The 21,236-nt window shown below is 28.7% G+C and overlaps 1 protein-coding gene across 1 annotated transcript in view; it reads right to left on the bottom strand.

Annotated features, from left to right (window-relative positions):
- The window catches only part of LOC121122100 (uncharacterized), a 113,018-nt gene extending 92,083 nt beyond the window's left edge, over positions 1–20,935 (bottom strand). The window contains exon 1 of the mRNA XM_040717110.2: positions 20,743–20,935. The gene's annotated coding sequence lies outside the window, so the exon portion shown is untranslated. The remainder of the gene's footprint in view (positions 1–20,742) is intronic.
- Between the last annotated feature and the right edge of the window lie 301 nt (positions 20,936–21,236).

The raw sequence follows: 21,236 nt of genomic DNA, 5'->3' as shown, positions 1-21,236 counted from the left end.
ATTTACTTTTCTTACGCTTCTATTATTAATATTTCATTCATGGGGGAGGGGCGGGGGTGAACTTTATTTTCTACAGCATACAAGCTATCATTGATATAGACAAAATCGGATTAAAAATTTAAGTGTGCTCTTAAAATACGAAGAGTAACCATGAACATTTGTCCTTGGTTTATAACTGTTAATCCTTGAGTGACTAGGAATGGAATTGAAGATCGATCTCGGAGTAATTCTGGCCTATCCCTTGTTTATTTTCTTCTGATAACCTCGACCACACGGCGCCTCCACAAATGAATGATATTTGGGAAAGGCATCATGCTCGACCTTTTTTAATTTGCAATGTAGAAGAGTCTTGATCACTTTCAGACTCTTCCAGTTTTCTCCATCAAGGAGAATAGATGAACGGTTGAGTTTTAAATCAAAAAGTGCCTTGCGTCTTAAAAAACAAACAATACTATTATCAAGGTTTTCTTAATTTATTCAAAATCCAAAAAAAAAGAAAAAGAAATTGCAATTTATTTTTTATTTTTTCAGAAGCAAAAAATGGATTTCCAATAGAAAATTCATAAATAAAATAAAGTTTGTGGAAATTTGTTAGGAAATGCATTTGCTTATAGATTTGAGACATAAAAATTGATGTTTCACTGTCATTTTCTGACTAACTTTTCATTTTTTCTCTTTTTTTCAAACTTCAAAGGTTGAATTTTTATGAAGAAATGCCACAAAATGGTGCACATTAAGAATTTAAATTACAGACTTTATTTGAAAAATGTATAATTTACAATTTTCAAAACATTATATTACATGATTTTTGTAATATTTGCAAAAATAAACTTGATATATCCGGTTATTTTTTCTACAATATTATCCTCCGTAACTTTTTTGATTATACAAATACGGCTTTTTTTTTGTAGGTATTTGTTTCTATTTGCAGTGTCAGTAATTGATTTTTTATTTGCTTTTTTTTGTAAAATTATTGTAATAAAGATTTTTGTAATTTCAATTTGGTAATTTTTTGAATAAACTATAACATCTCATTTAGACAAAAAGGAGTCTAAATATTAAAAAAATATCCAATACCATTTTGAATGTAATTTCCCACTCCATTCTTGGCTGGAGCAACAACAACGGGTAACTAATTGCCTGTGATGTATATTTTTGTAGATATGAAGTACTTTCAAAATAAATATTTCTAGTTATATTTGTAAGAGCAAGTTCAAAAGTAGAGTGCTTGACATTTTCAATGTAGTATAACGACATTCTAACTTATTTTTGTTAGACATTGATACTGAATTGATACTTCAAAGGGATTATTATTTGAATTTTGTAACAAAAAAGTTAGATCCTTCTATCACGTCTAAAAGCTGAGAAATATGCAAGAAAAGTGAAAATTGCGTCAAGTAGACCAGCTATCTTTCCCTTTCTCTCTCATACACGTTAACTCTGTTATATAATTGTTACATATGTTTATGAACTTTACACAATAAAGTTTAATTCTACAGGCAGAGTAATATGCCAAAAAGTAAGTTTCGTGTCCATTAATCCCCTCCTCCTATAATTATGGTAAGTAAAGGAAAAATCTGTCTCCCTTTCATTCTTTAATTAAAATATGCATTTTCTCTCACACACACAGGTAATTATCATGTTTGGTAGCCTAGACCAACATAAGAAGTAATAATCCTTTTTCTTTTTTGAGATATGTTACATATTATAATTATGTGATCAATCATTTGCCTTCAACAAAAAAATAAATTATTGTAGAAGAATATTAATTACATTAATTATGTTTTTCTAAGGCAGTGGTTCCCAAAGTGAGGGTAGCAGGACACAATAAGGGGTCACGAGATGATTTCCAAAAAAAAAAAAGAATATAATTTAAATTGGCATTACCTTGAGTAGCATCAAAACTTAAATAATTATGAATGTACAAATTTTTTCTATGACTCTTCTGGATTATTTAAAAAAGTATTTTCCAGAAATTGCCCACAAAAATATAACTGAAAAAGGGCCCTTTTATCACCGCAGATAATCATTGGTCGTCAGACCTGGAATATTAACTTATCGAACTTTCATTTTATTGAAGACTTGAAGCAGATTTTCATTCTAAAATAATTGACAAATTCTGGAGTACTATGATGAATGAGAACTCCAGACTAAAGCAGATCTATATTGATATTAACCCTTTGTCTCAACTTATTTATGTGAGAAAAAATTTCCCGTACTAACTTATACGAAAAATAAATACAGATAGATACTTTACGTGGCGGATGATTTTCAAGATGCTGTGTCCAAAATTAAACTTAAAATATACCGGCTTTGCTCAGTTCACATCCTTCAAATTAAGACTTTGATTTGTTTATAAGCCCGTTTGCACATCCACAGCTTGTAATATTATATGTTTGTGTGCCACAATTTTGGCTTTATTTACCGCAAAAAAGATAATTGACAATATATAAATGATTCCAAGATGTGGATATGTCGCTGATTTTATATTTACTACTTATTCGATTATTTATTTGTTGTATTTATCATTTTTTTCAATATAGTTAGAATTAAAATCTTTATTTTTCATCAATATAGTCAAGTAATTTATATTATTTTGCGACTGGGTTGAACTTTACAAGGTAATATATGACCTTTAAGGTATCTATTCGTATAAAGTACACATTAAATTTTATATTAATCTCCCAAAGAAAAGCTTATGGGTCGCACATTGTCTACTACTCTACTAAGAATAAAAAACCATCTTATAAATTTCTTTTAAATATAGTGAAAACCGTTTACTGATATATTTGTTGTGCATCAACTTAGAAACTATCTTGAGACAATTATGTCTATGAAAAATTGGAGTTACGTACAGGTTGTAACCTCTATTTAACAAACAGTAACTTTTAAAAAAAATTGAATTTGCTCGTAAACTAGTCCTCTGATTTATAAAAACCAATGCCAAATGAAAACAGAACCATTTATTATTATTGTTATTATTCAATATAATCGCCTCTACCTGATCTCCGAAATAGGAGAAGATCTTGATGACAATATCCATTGGCAGATTCTGCAATTCCTCCAGATCCTGGATATCAGCTTGGATTTTGTGTTACAGTAGGATCTGTTGGAGGATCCCTCAGCTGCGCTCCCCTCATAATCGATGAAAAGATGAAAGTCGATGGGGTTGAGGTCCGCTTAGCTTGGAGTGGAAATTTGCAATGGAATCTTGATCCATCTGCCGGTCTGATCAAATTTTATTTCATCACGCTTTTATGTTGATTCATCGTCACCTCCAGACTCTTCAGTTCCTTTCTGACTATCCACAAAAAGGAGCTGTTCTTGTTAAAGATGTTATATTCTAAAAATTGTCTCATCCGGCGCAGATTGGGACTAGAACGCTCGATATATTATAGTTGTAATTTATATCCTTTATTTGATTTCAGATATACATATATGATATGACCCTATCAAATAAAATTCATCAATTTCTTATTTTTTCACTATGACGATCAATTTTAACTACTTGGCGTACAATATGTAGCGTGACAAAAGAGTTAATTAGTGTAATTAATTAAAATAAATTAACTATAATTCCATACTGAATTTAGCAAAAAATATTTATACTTTGCTTTTGGGGAGATGGTCACATTTTTAAGTACAAACACACCGTTTTTTTACTATGAATAAAATGTAATGCATCAACATAAAATCAATCTTGAACAAATATCAAGAAAATGAGAAAATCTTTTTATCATTTTACTTATATATATATAAGTAAACCTACTGTCGAAAATTTCATACACATACTTGATACAATTATAAGCTTTGTATTGGAATTTGTGGTATAAGTTAGTATGCCTCAGAGTTTTAGCTATGTTTTAAATCTTGATTTGATTTCTAAAACCTATATTGAGACCAAGATGGCCAATTTGAAATAAATTATTTAATTTATTATTATTATTTTATTATGATGATCAATTTGACAGCGTCTACCATGGGTGAAAAAGAATCATTTGTTGTTAGAAATATCACTTTTAGCTAGTTTTAGCAAGTCACAGTTGTTAAATATATACTTTTTTAATGCTCAGACAACATATCGATTTTATTAATATAATGTTTATATTACCATACAATTTGTTTTCGTCCGCATTGTGAAATCTAAATTGGTACATTTGTCGTTGCTTAGGTGATTTGATTATGCATGACATATTTTGAAGTATAATCATAAATTTATGTAATTTGTTAGAAGGTATTCATACATACAGTATAAGCATAAAAAATGCAATACCTTTGTACTATTCAATTTATTTCATTTATTGATTAGATTACTATCCATAAATAGCATTGATTGATAGAGCTCATTTAAAAACTACAAGTAATCATTTGCAAAAAGAGTTTTATTTATATGTTTGTATGCAGGTTGTTCTAGGATTTCTCAGGGTTTTATAGCTACGTCAATACAATTATTTCATAATATAAGTTTCATTTAATCTTTAACAATCAAGTAGGGTTTGTATTATTTTTGTTTATGAAGGACTCACAACGAGCGTGTGTAGCGCATCCTCAATTAATTAATAAAACTAATATATTATTTTTTGGAACCAAATGACTGTTTTAGCTACAAATGATAATAATCAAGCAAATTTTATCTGTATGGTTGTTTTAAAATCAGTGACAGGGTGCACTGTAAATATTGCTTCTTGATCCATATAATAAACATATTTTGATCTGAGATATACAATTTAGTCATATTAATGCACTATTGCGGTTGTGGGCATATAGTATCGATCGTTCATGCAGTGTGCATTATATATTGTGATCCCTGGTATATATCATATACAGGGCGAGGACTAAAAAAATTGAACCCCCTTCGAAGCTTCAAGCCTTAGTGCTAAGAGTTTAACAATTTTGTACTAGGCAGCATTCCAAAGAACTGACAATAAGCTTCAAAGGAATAACCATTGTTTTTTGAAGATTCTTATTATTTGATAATTTTGGACAATTCAAATATTTTAATATAAAAGAAAAGTATATGACTCATTTTTAATTAAATATATTTTTTTAAGAAAGGGGAGAGTCGGGCTAATTAAAACGTGGATAAGATGACAAACTTTAATTTTCTATTTTTGTGTGCTTCAGTACTACAATTGGGTTTAAGTATGTATTTGCTAAAAATTGCTTTGAATCTGTATCTTTTGTGTGTGTCGTTTTTTTTTTTTTTTTAATATTGTCTGTTTTAAAGGATTGCAAAAGATGTTTTTTTAAGGTCAGGGGATGATTGAAATGGAAATACTGTTTGCAACTGCAAATAAACAAAGGCATCAGGTTGGAAAAAAACAACCACCAAGGGAATAGATGTAAAAGTTAAAACAGAACTCAAGGGAAAACAAGTGTGGGAGAAATTATTTTCTTGAACTCAATTTGCTTAGGTTTGCATTTTGAGCATTCAAAAAGAAGAAGATATACTTGATGCATATAAACTTGAAAGATAATTCCCTGGTAAGATGGAGTAATTAGGAATATAATGTTTACGAATACTTAATTAGTGCATTTAGATTTGACCAATTAGAAAGAAAAAAAAACCTTACAATTCAGTCAAGAGTGCAGAAAAAAATTCTACGTTGGGGTGGTCGTGGCAAGAATGTTGTCAATTTATTGTTCATATACAAGCTTGAGTAAATTTTTTTTAGTGATCATTAATTTTTTTTCCGCTAATTCAAGCATTATTTGAATCTCTTAAACCTCTTTTATTTTATGAAAATATAATCCATTATAGATAATTCAATAGTTGAATGTTGTGGTTCAATCAAGTATTTTGTAATATATTTAATGTTTTAAGTAAAGAAGTAGATAATAAAATATTTAATTTATTTACTTGCTGTGAGCAAGTTTGATTAGAGGATTGAATAATATCTTTTTTTTTCATTATACTAATTTTTTATTTATTAAACAAATAAATATTATTATTTTAAGTTAGTATTTAAATCAGATTATAACATAAAAATAATACTTTTATTCAAGGAAGTACTATGATGACCTTTGGTATAGATAATACAAGGGTGTGATTGATATAAACATATATTACGCCCTCACTTCGTAAAAAAGTCTTTTATTGCGTACTTATTAAAGCATATTTCTCCATAAAGGGCCATAATCCCTTACTTTTCTTATAATGTTATGTTGATAGCTAAATGCATTAAGTTTAATTTTTGTTTTTGGGTCAGATTTAATGTTGCTGTTTGTATATTGTTGCATATTTAAAATGAATTCATACAAATGTTGAATATATTTTTAATAAAGGTATTGATAATTTTATAATTGATCTCATCTATAATAATACATAAACTTTTTTAGTTTAATTGTCTGGAAGGACTCATTTTTAAAAACAAGGGTGTGTTGTTTAGATATATAGGTTGTAAATCCTAAGCATTTTTTAAAATTCAAAATCTTTTGATGTTGGAAACTGAATATTTGTTTGTTTTTTTAAATTTCTCAATCTGTTATAACTATTATTTCAACATTAGAATATGTGACATCTCAGTATTGAGTAACTGCATGTGAGTGTAACCTTGAAAAAAGCCAAGGTAACACGGAAGACTTGTTGTGGAGTTATTTTTTGTATTAGTAAAAATGTATGTCTGATTGTCGACGTCTAATCACTCCAAACAATACCTAATACGACCACTAGTTATCTTATAGTTATCATCAAAATATCAGAATTTTGGTAAAAAATTGAATATTAGAAATAAAAATTAATATAAGCTGTGTAGTGCAATTTGCACCTTTTTTTTTTGGAAATTTTGAGACGTCATAAAATTTGCATTTGGGTAGAAATAGATGAAGGACAAATTTTGAACAATTTAAAAAAGTTTTAGAGGTCGTGCAACGAATTTAAAGTTTTGAAAATTGGCTTTTTTTGAAAAATGTTGTCTACTTCTTTTATTGTCTTTCAACCATTAGCAGATATGATTAAATCTTTTTTATAATTTGTTTTGCATAATGAAATACCCTTTATAAAACATTTATACTATTTTGTTCTTAATTTAGTTTTTTGGATTTTAAACAGAGTAGTAGTGAAGGACTTTTTTTAACCTATTACCCAAAGCGCGCATTATCGATCTCTTTTTTTTATTATTCAACGGGAATATTGTCGAATCTTAACTGTTAAAAATGAACAATATTATCAGAGGGACTTTGAACCTTCATTAAAATTTGCATATGATTATTAATGAATAACTATGTCATTGGCTGTAAGAGTACTTTTGAATATTATCTTGTTAATCACACAACTATTTCATTTCTTATGTGTCATATTACGAATTAAAATATTAATAGCAGTTCAATTTAAACAAAGAATACTAAAGTAATGGCAGAATTGACAAGAAGTCAAATCAAAGATATCTGGTTACTTGGACACGAAGAGGCCCAAATAACTGGTGCAAGGTTACCGTCAAGAAGGCAGGTTTTGCTTGTTTTTTGTATCGCCATATAACATTGAAAAAAATCATTCATTATAGTGCTTCAAAAGTGATATTGGATGTTATATTTTTTTGGGAAAAGGCTGGTATTCCTGTTCATCCTAAGCCTCATGCTATGATACAACTCAAAAAGCTTCATTGTGAGTGGCAGAAGCTTAAAAAGGATAAAAATCGTACATCTCAAACTCATCAATCGTATATAATTACCTTTGAGAGTAAACTAGAATATTTTTTTGACATTGCACCTAAAAATGCACTTATTCTCATCAAGAATCAAGAAGATAAACAATTTCTTTTGACGCAGAGAGAGAAAGGGCGTCGCAGATATATAGGCTTAGAAGATTAAGCCCATTCTAAAAAAGTAAAGAAAATAGCAAAAAGGCGAGATATATTCTCCAAAAGGCTAAAAAAACGATAACATCCACTCAAAAAAAGAATTTATTGCTCACCATGAAATTGACGAAGAAAGTACATTGGTAAATAGTGATAAGGATTATGAAGTACATCACAGATCACATAAAAAGTCAAAAGTATTGTAAGTGCTGAATTGGCTGGGTCGATAGACAGAGCAAAGCTATCTGTTCGAAATGCAACCTTTTTTCTTGCATCAACAGTGAAAAGTATTGGCAAAAGTATTGGCAAAAGTATTCAGGATTTCAACATTAGGAGATCATCGATACGGAGGGCAAGGATACATGAGAGAGATAAAATTTACAGTAACTTGAAAGACAATTTTTGTCCTAAATCTCCTTTAACTTTGCATTGGGATGGCAAACTATTAAAGGAACTAACAAAGAGAAAAATGGTCAATTGTGTACCTGTAATTTTATCTGGATTTGGTACTAGTCAACTTCTGGGTGTTCGTAAGTTGGCCTCTGGAACTGGTGAGGCCCAGGCAATAGCTATTTATCAGTTGCTAGAGGATTGGAATGTCAAACATTTGGTGAGAGCTCTATATTTTGATACAACAGCAAGCAACACTGGGAAAATCAATGGTGTATGTGCATTACTTGAATCAAAATTGAAAATACTTACCCTGTTGACATCATGTATTTAAATTGGTTTTAGCAAGGGTTTTCTCCATTTGTATGGGTCCCTCACCTGAGCATGATATTCAATTGTTTAAAGGGTTTCAGAAGGAGTGGGAATAAATCGACAAAACATACTTTAAGACGGTCATGACTAGTTATTTGAAAGTCATTTCAGATATTAATAATAGTATAATTGACTTTGCTAAGAGACAACTCCATAGTTTTCAAATAAGAAATGACTATAAAGAGTTGTTAGAACTTACTATCATTTTTTTTTGGAGGTATTCCTCCTCAAGGTATACACTTTATTGCACCAGGAGCTATGCATCATGCTCGTTGGATGAGCAAGGGATTGTACACTCTCAAGATGTATATGTTTCGAAATCAATTCAAGCTCACGGCTAAGGAAATTAGAGGAATCCGCAATATTTAAATTTTTATGGTGAGAATATATATCAGAGGTTGGTTCACAGCTCCTAATGTTATATCTGCTCCACAAAATGATCTTAAATTTCTCTTAAGCTTGAAATTTTTTGAAAATACAAATCCAGAAATTTCAGAAGCTACAACAAAAAAAATTTCAAGGCATCTGTGGTAATTTAACGATCATAATATAGCCTTTACATTTTTTGACCCAAAAATGTCATCTCAAGAAAAAATTTATATGACCAAAGCAATTAACAAATCGGAAAGGCCCATTAATCAATCAAATATACCAAAGCGAGCAATGATAAACAAGAAAAATATTGGGCAATTATCCTAATCAAATTTTATTTCAAAAAATACCATAAACTTTTTTACATGTTTGGATATAACAAATAATTTCGTTCAAACTGACCCTGAAAGTGGGAATTCAAGAGAAGATTATCAGGCTGCGTGTTCAATCATTAACCACTTAATAGGTGTTAATGATTTGGCTGAAAGAGGAGTTGCTCTCACAAAGGAATTCAACTCTTTAATAACTACTGATGAAGAGCAGATGCAATATTTATTATAAGTTGTCCAAGACCATCAAAAGAGATTTTCCGATTCGAAAAAAAGTACATTAAATAGGAAATATGATTTTTTTAAATACCAACAACACTCACTGTATGTACATAATATTTAGATTTGTCAATTTTTTATGTTGATTGTTTTACGAAAAAAATAGGCGATTATATAAGAAAATACATTTTTACATATTCTAAACGAATTCAATGACTTTCTGTAACAAAAGAGATTATTGAACAAACCTTTAAAGAAGGTTCAAAGTCCCGCTGATAATATTGTTAATTTTTAACAGTAAAGATTCGATAATATTGCCGTTTAATTAAAACAAATAAAGATCGATGTAACTTATGTGATGGACAGGTTAAAATATTAAAGTTTACATTAATTTCGAACGACATATAGAAGGAAACATTCACAATGATCTCGACTATGAGGCGCAACTTTTTGGTTTTATCTCAAGGTAACCAAAGCTTTGAGTTGTAGAGGGATACAAAACGAATTGCTAATATGAGCCGTATTGAATGTGAAACAATTACAATATTTATTTTAAGAAGTTATTCATCTGCAATTCCTAAGATAATCATTTTTGTAATGCGATAATCATAAAATTGTTGATTAGACAAATCATCAAAGACAATTTCAGAAATTTCACGAAGATGAACTTGTGATTATTTTTCTGAATTTATAATTAAGTTCAAAATTGTGAACGTCACCACAATTAGTTTTCACAAGTTTCCCTATTTATATTAAATAAACTTATAATAAACTTGATTTATATTATTCATATATTCGAGGACATATGAAACTTTTTTGGACCATCGAGCTCAGTTATAAGTTCACACACTATTCAAGTAAGTCTATTTACCAAAAATTTATCTATTAGTTGCACTCTGAGCATGTTCTTCTATCTTTAGCATCAATCTCTAAGCAAGAATATAGACAATTCAGGGTATCAAAAATAAGAGACATATGAAATGAAAGTGATTTGTGAGATATCAGTGTACAGCCATACTGTTCACATAACCTCAATCGAGATGATAATACAATTATTAATATGAAGGATTTGAACAATGCTACTGAGCCTTTTATGACTGTAGTCATTCTTCAAAGTCGAGCGATAGTTTTATCAAAAAAAAAAGGAATTAAATATTCATAATAAATGAAAATATTAAACTAATAGAATATAGAAATAAAAATATGCTTAAATAAAAACAAATCAACCTTAGAAGTTAAGGAATAATTAAATTATGGACATATGTTGGGATTTTTAAGACTTTAATGAATTAAATGATTATCCCCCAAAAGTCCTCAACTTTGTTATGGATATACGAAAGTTTCGCCTAGAGTTTAATACTTTTGCTGTGATAAAAAACAACGTTACAATTCCGAATATCATCAAGAAAGTAAATAAATGTCTGAATACGGGCAAGTACTGAAGAAACACTCTCTAGCCCTTCTTTTTCTCGCTCCAGTTTTTGTAGTCCAAAATTATAAATTGGTAAAATAGGTTGTCTTATTTGCCATTTATAAAGAACAAAGTATATTTGACACTTTATATTAAAAAATGAGATTTTAGTAATAAAAGTGAAGAGAAACAGCAAAATAAATTTGCACGTAAAAGGCGGTACCAAAATATAATATTTATTTATTAGCAGCATGTTTGGAACTAAAATACTCATACCATGAGGCAAGTTAAAGAAATATTGTTAGAATATTTTATCAAAATATATGATTCATCTATATTACTTAATAAAATAAAAATCCTGGTGCTGGATTCAAATTGATAATTTTAAAGAAATAACATGAAAATTTCCTTTTTTTCGGCATTTTACTGGTTTTCAAATCAAAATGCGTCCATGAAGGATTTTTTTTTTGGATGTTTAATGGTTATTTTCTTGTTAAGAGGAATAAAATGGTAAAAAAAAAATAACCGGCGATACCGAATTCCCAAATTTTGTAAATTCGGTACGCCCTAATATATGCTTAAAAATTGTCAAGATGAGAAGTTGATCTTTTTTTTGTTTGTCAAAAAATTTTCAAACCCAAAACTTGCAAAGAAAATTACCAAAAATGTTTTGGACTAATTTTGCAAAAAAAAAAGAGTGGTAAATAGAATTTATTAGCATTGTAGAACATATTTTTTATCACTTAAAACTAGCAAAAAATAATGCTGATTTAATGTTGTGGAAAAAAAAACTTCAATAATTGGTGAATTTTTGTAAATATTGCAAAAGTTAGGAAATAAATTGTTCCAGAATTTGAAAATACTAAATTGTATTTTCAAGTTAATAATTTTTTTGTGCATAATACATCATTTCGTTGTTTTTCTTCTTAAAATTGAAAATTAGTGTTTGATGAAAAAAAGGATAAAAGAAATGAAAATTGAAAAATTATTCCGAAAATCACAGATTTATTAGTCAAACATGAGAATTTAAATGCAAATTAATCTGTAGACAAATTTCATCAAACTTTATTTTATCTACGAATCCAATATTCCATTTTTTTATACTTGAAAAAAGCTTAACAGCAATTTTCTTTTTCAGCCCATAATTTTTTTTGATTTTCAATATATTTAGAAAACTTCTTTATTCGAATAGTAGTTTTCTGAGATGCAAGTCAATTTTTTGATTTATAATTAAACACCTTTTCTCTTCTTCTATCTCCAAAAAACATTTTTTGTCTTTGGGGTATAAAATTAGTCCCCTTATATGACCATCTCCCCACTAAATATCCACCCCATCTTAGCATGAACAGGTTCAAAAGAGGTACCCATACACAGTTTCATCATGCTAGGTCCGAGGGTGGGGGCACCCATAAAGGACACACACACACAAACTCTATTATATGTATATATATGTACTCATGACCTACCGCTAAGTATAAATAAAAACTCTAACTGAAAATTAATGGAGCTATCCGGACAATTTAAGGAATGTTTGATAGGAAAGCAGCTTAGCTGAGATAACTATAGAGTAAATTAGCTGCGAATAGCTATGAGACAAGAGAAAGAAACACAAATTGCTCTCATTATTGGTATAGGTCGGAAAGTAAATAACAAGTAAAAGTAAAGTAAACACTTTTTTTTTTCTGTGATCAATGAACACATACAATTGTTATTTCTTTATGCTACATACATTTTCCTAAGAAATTAAATAATAATTATGAAATCTTTGAAAAATATAAAAACACTCTTCAGATTACCAACTGAAAATAATTTGACTCGCGTTAAGATCATATTTTTTCTACTCAAATAATGTACGTACTTTTAAAGAAAATATGTAAGAAAATGTGAACCAAATGTGCAAAAATGGGGAAGGAAGGAGCAAAAAATGCCAAAAATGTATTTATATAATTAGAAAATTATTTACAAATGATTTGTGAACTTGGCGCATTTTCTATGCACATATATTTAGCGTAAATGTTATTTTTATTAGAATAAGATACTACTAAGTTCTTTAGTAATAATAAAACAAAGACTCTTAAAATATATATTATTTATTAATGATTCACTCTACTGTAAAATTGAACTTTTTTTAAATCATGTTATAATTCCCAAAGTTCCCAAACTGGTGATTTCAAAATCTTTAACCAAAAGAGGCAATCCACAAGGAAAACTGCAGCAAGATTGACTTAATGGGCTATCCAATATCCAAGTCATCTATCCACAACTACTTGAGGCAGTCTTTGAATACTTTGCCATACAAACCTCGTCTGCACCCCAAACTTTCAGAAAACCAAAGGAATGCTCGGCTTCAATTCTGTCGTGAGCGGAAGTCCATTTGAGCTATTTTAAGCCCAAATCTTTGATGTCACCTTTGTTTTGTACTGAAGAAACTGGACCTCCTTTGAAGAGGAAAATGCTGTAATACACACCAAGAGACACTTTCCACCAGGATGGTGCCCCTGCTCACCACTCCAAAAAGGCACAAAAGGGGTATTCAGACCACTTGGGTTCTTTCTGTGGCAAAAGCACATAGCCTGCCAACAGTCCTGATTTGTCTCCCATTGAAAATTTGTGAGCCTTGGTTGAGAGGGAGCTCAATGAAAATGCGCCAGCAACTTCAGAGGATGAATTAAAAAAAGACTGAGATAAGTTTGGGAAAAAAATTCTTCAGATTCATTGAATAATCTGTATGAAGGGATGCGAAAACACATAAAAAATGTATTACGCTTAAATGTCCTCATATTGGGAAGTAAACAAAGTTTATAGCCAAAAAAAAATCACTTTTTTAGGTTATTTCATGTTTTTTTTTGAAAAACGAGCATCAATTTTTGAACATACTACAACATATCTTAGTAAATACTGAAAGGGCATATACATCAGAGAGGAATAACAAAAACAAATATAATCTGTACCGCATTTCCGATGTTACATCCACACGCCTGCAATATTTCATTAATACGACTGCATACAATTACATTAGATCAAAATATATTTATGATACACATCAGTAAGCATTATATACAAATAATAATAATATTTTCACACATACAAACAGCCATACTTTCCTTTATTAATATAGATTGTTCATCTTCGAGAAATAAGAAGGAATGATGATAGTTTTTTTTAAGCATATATATATATATGCATTTGTTAAAAGATTCATCATATGAGTTATAGCGTATATAAACTCAAAATAGGTTAGATAAATGCATGAATCTTGATGACGTGTCATTTTTGAGGTAAGACATTAAATCGGGAAATGAATGACTACTCATAATATCTTATGTTTATACTTGGATATAAGGGATAGCTTGGAATTTTTAATGAAAACAAATACAGGTCTTCAGATTCAAGATTCCATATTTACATATGAATATAGATAAGTGGCGCTGGGACCATAGGACATTCCCCCTACTACCTTTCCGGAACTTTATTGTTATCTGAAAAAAAAAATCGTATTGCCATTAAAATGTCGGAATTTTAAAAATATTATTTCTTTTCAAATTTTTCTTTTAAATAAAAGATTGTTTGTTCAAGTTTTTTCAAAAAAATTTAAATCAAAGAAGATTATGTCAAAAAAAATAACAAAAATATTTTGTCAAAATTGTCAACAAATCCGTTCTCCCCAAGGAAAAATATTAGTCACAGCCTCCCCTATATTTTGTCCCTTCACTTGCAAATACATTCCATCGCCGATGATACAGAAAGATTATAGGTCTAGCATATATTTTTGTTTTAACAGAAGTAGCGAACGTTATTCGGAGATAACAGGTGTAGACAAACAGACACCCTTTGCTTTATTAATTTCAAATATATGTACTTCCATCTTCTTTTCTTCTTAATATGACACCATAAGGATTAGCTACACACACTTATTACTACGTTGTTATTTCTTCGCTTTAGTAGTTGTTCAGTTCCAAGATATTAAGTTTTTACTCAAAAATGAGCCCTACATAAGCCAATAAATCTGACATTATCAATGTGTTTTCAAATTATAATCATTTTTAAGAAAATATATTAAATAATTCATATAGTATTTTACAAAATTATTAAAAGTTGCAAAAACAGATACTCAAGGATTTATTCTTTAAGAATTATTTTAACACTCTGTCTTGCATTAAGAAATATAAAACCTCTTTGATATCAACTCTTTACTATCCAACGGAAAATAAACAATGATTTTTTTAATAATATGTTTTGTTGAGCTTTACATACACACACTCGTTGCTACATTGTTATTTCCTAGATCGAGTGCTCACGCAGCTCCAAAATATTATGTGCACTCTCAAAAATTAGTCTTTGGCACACTTTGATTTATTAGTATAAATAAAATTTGTGTATTCTACAGCCATTGTTTTTGAAAATGCAAAAACAAAAGAAAAAAAGACCAATCAACCATTACAGAGATTCACGACCACAGTTAATAAATACTAATTATTATTATAAGCGTGTTTGAGACAATAGATGCTGTTGTTTTTCCCCATCAAAATTTGTTAAAACATGCTCCTTCTTATAATTGTTTACTGATACGTATTTATTGATGCCAGGAATCTTCAATTTGCGATAATAGATCATTATAAATGTACATAATTAATATTATATAACATATTGGGAGTAAGTATTTATATAATTTTTATGAATATATAACTCAATTCTTCTATTAATTTAATTATATTTGACATTATTTTTCTCGTATTTTTTAGTATATTTTATGGAATAAATATATAGATATGTATCCGTATACCCATGTAAAGTAACAGCTTGAGGGGGGAATGTATTATAACATTATAGACCAGAGAGTACTTTAGCTTCTTATATTGATGAAAAGTAAGAAATATACTTTTATAAATGAAATAATCGTAAATTTAAAAAAAAGATGCCAAGTATTTAATATTTTATAAGAAAATGACCACTTAAATAAATAATTAATTGGCTATAAATTTTTATTTTTTCTAAAATTTATAAATATTACTAGTCGACAAAATTTCCATTTTTTATTTTTGCCCTTGTAAGGAGATGGTGTATTTTGAATGTTCTTATTTTCGATAATTATACAAAAGATCTTTATAACCTTTTTTTTATTTTGTGGCCGACAGAGTGTTTAAGTAACAATATATTTTATAACATTAATATGATTTAGTGGTATTTTTCGGCTTGACTGATAGAAATAAAAGAAAAAAACATCGAATATAGATTGTGGGACATGATTTCAGATTTAAAAAATATTTTAAATATTTGAGTATCTCTTTCTGAATCGGAGAATATACTTTGTTATTGCAAGAAAAATAACGAAAAATTGAAACTTTCTTCAGAAGTCTAATAAGTTCTTCATTTATGATCACTATGATAAATTTTTAGTGTCCCGAAAGTGAAGACATAGAATTTTATAATTAACAACAGTAACTTAGGGGTTCATTCATTTATGAAGTCCCAAAAAAGTAGCATTTTTCACCTCTCTGTGTCTGTGTTAGTCCAAAACTTGATACACTCCCTCAGATTGGACATCCCAATTTTTTAGCCCCTCCTTGTAAATGTTTGATATTACCTTTACTTAAATTGGTTGTAGTATTTTATAATTAATAAGCCATCAATTTAATTGAATTGATTTTCTTAATGCAACTTTGCCCTCAAATGATTGAGTATTTTTCTGGTACTTCTCGAGAGTCATTTTTACTTCGTTCCACTCCTTCTGAGCTTTTTTGTAAAATTATTCATCCTTAAAAAAAGGGTATAAGCTTTATTATTAACTTTGTTAAATTTTATATAGTGTGCATTTACACATTTTGATACTTTTTCGAAATGGAATCTGGCTGAGAGGAGAGGAGTAAGAGAACAATAGCTTATAACGTAAAATATATCTTTTGAATAATTCATTCCTCGGTTTTTATAGATGTCATGATGCACTTAAAAAAGTATGCACTATTGATGTAGGTAGTATGCAATTGTAAATAAAATATATTTGTTATCTTGAAGACCATTGATATACATACTTCATATTGAAAAGGTTTTGTTTGTCAGTGAAACAGAGATCAGTTCTTAATGTAGTGGGCTAAAATAATATCCAATACCCCTTTTTTCCTTGCACTCAAAAATCTTTGAATGTTTCTTCTTCCTACTATGCTGAATCTTTTCTTTAATGCTCTAAGTATTAGCACTAAAATTGTGAATACCACTTTGGAAGAAATTACTTGAGCAACTCCTAACACCACTCAAATGTAAGAATAAATGCAATTTGTCCTTATACTTATTAAAAATAGAGGGTAAATACTAATTAAAATACCCACTAATAATTCATTTCAAAAACTCTTCAACAACTAAAACCTTATTCTCAAGAGCTATAAATTTCAAACTAGTCAAGCCACTACTGATATAGTAATAGGGTAAATTAAGTAGATAGTAAAGTATATCTTCCTACCTCTTTTATAAAAAGTTTAATAGGATCTGAGAAAGGTTGTAAAATTCCTAAAAATGATGCTCTATTTGGGTCCTTAAGCGCTTGGGAATACCCAATAATAATTTTTTGTCTTAGTAAAGTTACAAAACTACGTTTACTAGTCAACTGGACGTCATAAATGTATGGCCCCTTTACAAAATTAATATTTAAAAAAATTATTAATGGTTAGTTGCTTGAAAACATATAAATATTTGTTAGTTATACTTATTGAAAGTATTCATATACCACAAACACATACAATTTTAAAGGCTTATATTGCTATTCTTTTTATTGTTAAAGGCATACATATGATAACTAGGGATAATTTGCAGATATTTAATTCATGTGTAATCATATTATATAAAATAACCCAATATTACTGAGTGTTTTTTTTTTTCACTATTATTTTTGTCAAATTGTTTATATTATTAAGGGCAAATATTTTTTGACTATTGATAATATACATACTACGCAGCTGGTATATAGATGTATTGGTTTTCATGAGTTCCAATATGTTTAAGTATATAGATGACTGATAGCCTACTTCGAAACAGAACGATCCATCATCAGGGATTTATGTTGTCATAAGAGAACTTGCCTCAATTAATTATATGTTCAGGTCAGTCTAATATTTTTAAATCGCATGCATTTAAACTACTTCTGAAAGTATACGAATGTTAAAAAAACAAAGATGAATATTTACAGTCAGGGATGAGGATTTTTCCAATATTTATTTTTGGTTGTTACTTTTTACAACTCTAAGAAGTGTCATTTGTTTTTGGTTTTGGTAAAAAACTCACACGCAATTAACCAATACAAAAAGTAGCCTGCTACATTCATTATCAAAGTTATAGTAGGATAAATGTATTGTATGTAAATATATATAAATCAAACAACATTAATCATAATATTAATAAATTAATATACCAAATGTGTCTGCAGGGAGGGGGGGGGGGCTGAAGTTTAGTTAAAAAAGGTTATTCGTTCAAATTCAGTATCTTCCAAAAAGTTATTATAAATGCTTCAAAAAAGTTTATTTCTCTTCTTATAAAAATCTTTTTGTGAAATGAGGTGGAAATTTCATTTCTGCTTTAGGAAAACCAATTTCCATGTTTTTAGCAGACTATCTTCTAGTTGTGTAAGACTCCCAAGAGCAATGGGCACCTTCTATCATGTCTGAAAGAGATGGAATGTTCAACGAGCGAGATTAGAGATGCGTAGCTTTACAATTCATGCATTCTACTGATCCGATTTATGATAATAGGAACATTACCAGCATCCTCTAAATGTACATCTGGACGGTTAACACTGGAGGGCACAGCTCAAGATTATGGAAAAAAAAAACTCCCCCGATTTTTATAGTCTTTGTTGTGGTTTCAAGCAAAGATCACATCATACAATCTCACCTCTTCGAAATTGGTTTAAGCGTCAACACAAAAGTGTACCTTGGGGTGCTGAAGATTGTGGAGATTCCCTGGTACAATGTTACAATACAATGTACGTAGTTAAGTTACTTGAATTATTATTTTTTTTTTTTTGAATAAAAGTCTAAAAATAAAATTGAAGTGGTGTTTTCTTTTCGGTGACAATTTTATCGTTTCACTCTGTATCTGTCAAAATTTGGTATTTACAAAAAATAATTGTAAAACAAAAAATATATATTAAATCTTAAATTACAATTCACTTCCAGAAACAAACAAATACATTAGACATTAATAAAGTGTTGTTTTTTTTCCGACAATTACAGTCTTTAAATGTATGCATGCATGAACTATTACTTACAAATTACTTTATTGTAATGATTCAAACAATGAAATAACATTAAATGCATTTAATTGCGAATATTGAATTATTTCCCGAAAAAGGTTACTTTAAATTAGATTAAATTGTTTGGCTAAATGAAAATGGATTCCATATCACAATAAAAATTTTATATAATTAAAACAATTCATGAACAGCTTTATATAAGATGACGCATTGAAAATTTTCCCTTGTGTTTTCTTAATTTAAAACTATTTATAATTACGATAAAAATACGAATTGGTGATAGGGAACCAATTGTATTTTTTAGTCATCCTAATCGAGGAAGTGTTATCACCTCAATTTATGTCAATGCTACTTATATAATTGTTTTTTTTTATTTGTTTGTTAAATTTTACATTGTAGTTATACATTGGATGAAATATAGAAAAAAAAAATGACTATACGAATTGAAAAGGATATTATTTAATTGCTGAAGTTTTACAATTATGATAAAGGTGCATATTGTTATATTTTGAATTTGATACAATAAAGAACGCTCTTGGCAAATATAACTGTGGGACAGCATTTTCACTCGCTTGCTCAAACCCATACTTATTATTTTAGTTATTGCATAGAACACAAAAATGAACATAAATGCATTTTATCGTCATAGTTTTGTATTTTAAAACCTTCTATTAAAACCACGTTTATAGAGCATAATTTCAATTCAAAGTCATATTTTGAAGTGAAGTAACTATATAAACGAATGCAAAGTACAGGTTAGTAAATTTGTTCATAACAAAATATAATATTCAAAACATAAGTGATGTATTTAGTTATCTTAAATACAGTTCATACAAAATGTGTCTAATCATAGATAAATCAAGTAAAATGAAGCATCATATTTCCAATATCACATTAAGTATTTTTCTTTCTTCATGACCTTAAGACGTATAAAATATGCTGAGCTTTTGTAAGGGCATTATTAACTTTTTCAGGATCTGTCCGGCTACAAAAGGTTATAAAGTCATCACTCTGGAGCTTGTAACCAAAAGGGGTTATCTAAAACAGAAAGAACCTCTCTATTTATAATAATTACAAGAGAACAATGCCGCATGAAATTATTGGTAGTTTCCATTAAACAGCAAAAAGGGTATTCTCCACATTTGTTTTTATAAAATTTACTTTTTATGATTACTCTTCACTTATTAATTTTTCCCCACATTTTTATAAATACCTTAATTGCATTAACTTTTTCTAAAAAAATGGAAAAAGGGAGCATTTCAATACATCACCTTGTTCAATATGTGCTTATATACAAGATTAAATGTTATTGATTGTTCTGTTGTGATAATATATATTTAAGTAGGCGTTGGAAAAGATTAATTAATTCACTTATGATGATAATTTTTTATGGGCATGTGTTAATGATATTCCCGTGAATCATTTGTTATTTCCAAGTCATGCTAGTTCTTTGATTTTTTTTAAATGATGGCTTTCACGTGAATTTATGAAATACATAACAAATGTTCAATGAAATTTCATACCCCCAATTATAAGTATAAATATTCAAATAAATACATATTCGTACAAAAATATGCTAGAAAATAAAGTCCATAGAATTGTTAATGATCTTACCTTGTATTTCAGCTTTATGTATTCTAATAAAATTGATATTTCTTCAGCTTTTTCAAATTATATCTATATGTCGATGGAATTATATTTTTTGCTCATATGATGATTCTTTATATAGGGAATTTTATAAGATGGATTTGGTATTTAAATATTCATTAAGACAGGATATTCATTATAACAAAGCTATTAAAACACTGAGTTGTTAGTTATTTAATACCTTGAAGAAAAAAAATATATAAGAGTAAAAAAAAAGTCATGCATGGTGAAGAACAGAGAAGTGCTCTCCTCATATCCGTTTTTTTTTCCTCTTGTAAAAAAAAATGGGGGAGAACGCTTCGAAGATAGAACATACGTAATATTTGGCGTGTCAGTATAAAAATAATCTTGAGCAAAAATCAAGACAACAAGAAAATCCCAATTTAATTTTATCTTATTGTATACTTACAGCCCAATATTTCGTAGACGTAAAAAGTCAATTATAGGCTAACTATTCAGAT

This window comes from Lepeophtheirus salmonis, chromosome 7 (assembly GCF_016086655.4).
Source record: "Lepeophtheirus salmonis chromosome 7, UVic_Lsal_1.4, whole genome shotgun sequence".
Classification (NCBI taxonomy): Eukaryota; Metazoa; Arthropoda; class Copepoda; order Siphonostomatoida; family Caligidae; genus Lepeophtheirus; species Lepeophtheirus salmonis.
This window is presented reverse-complemented; position numbering and strand designations above follow the sequence as displayed.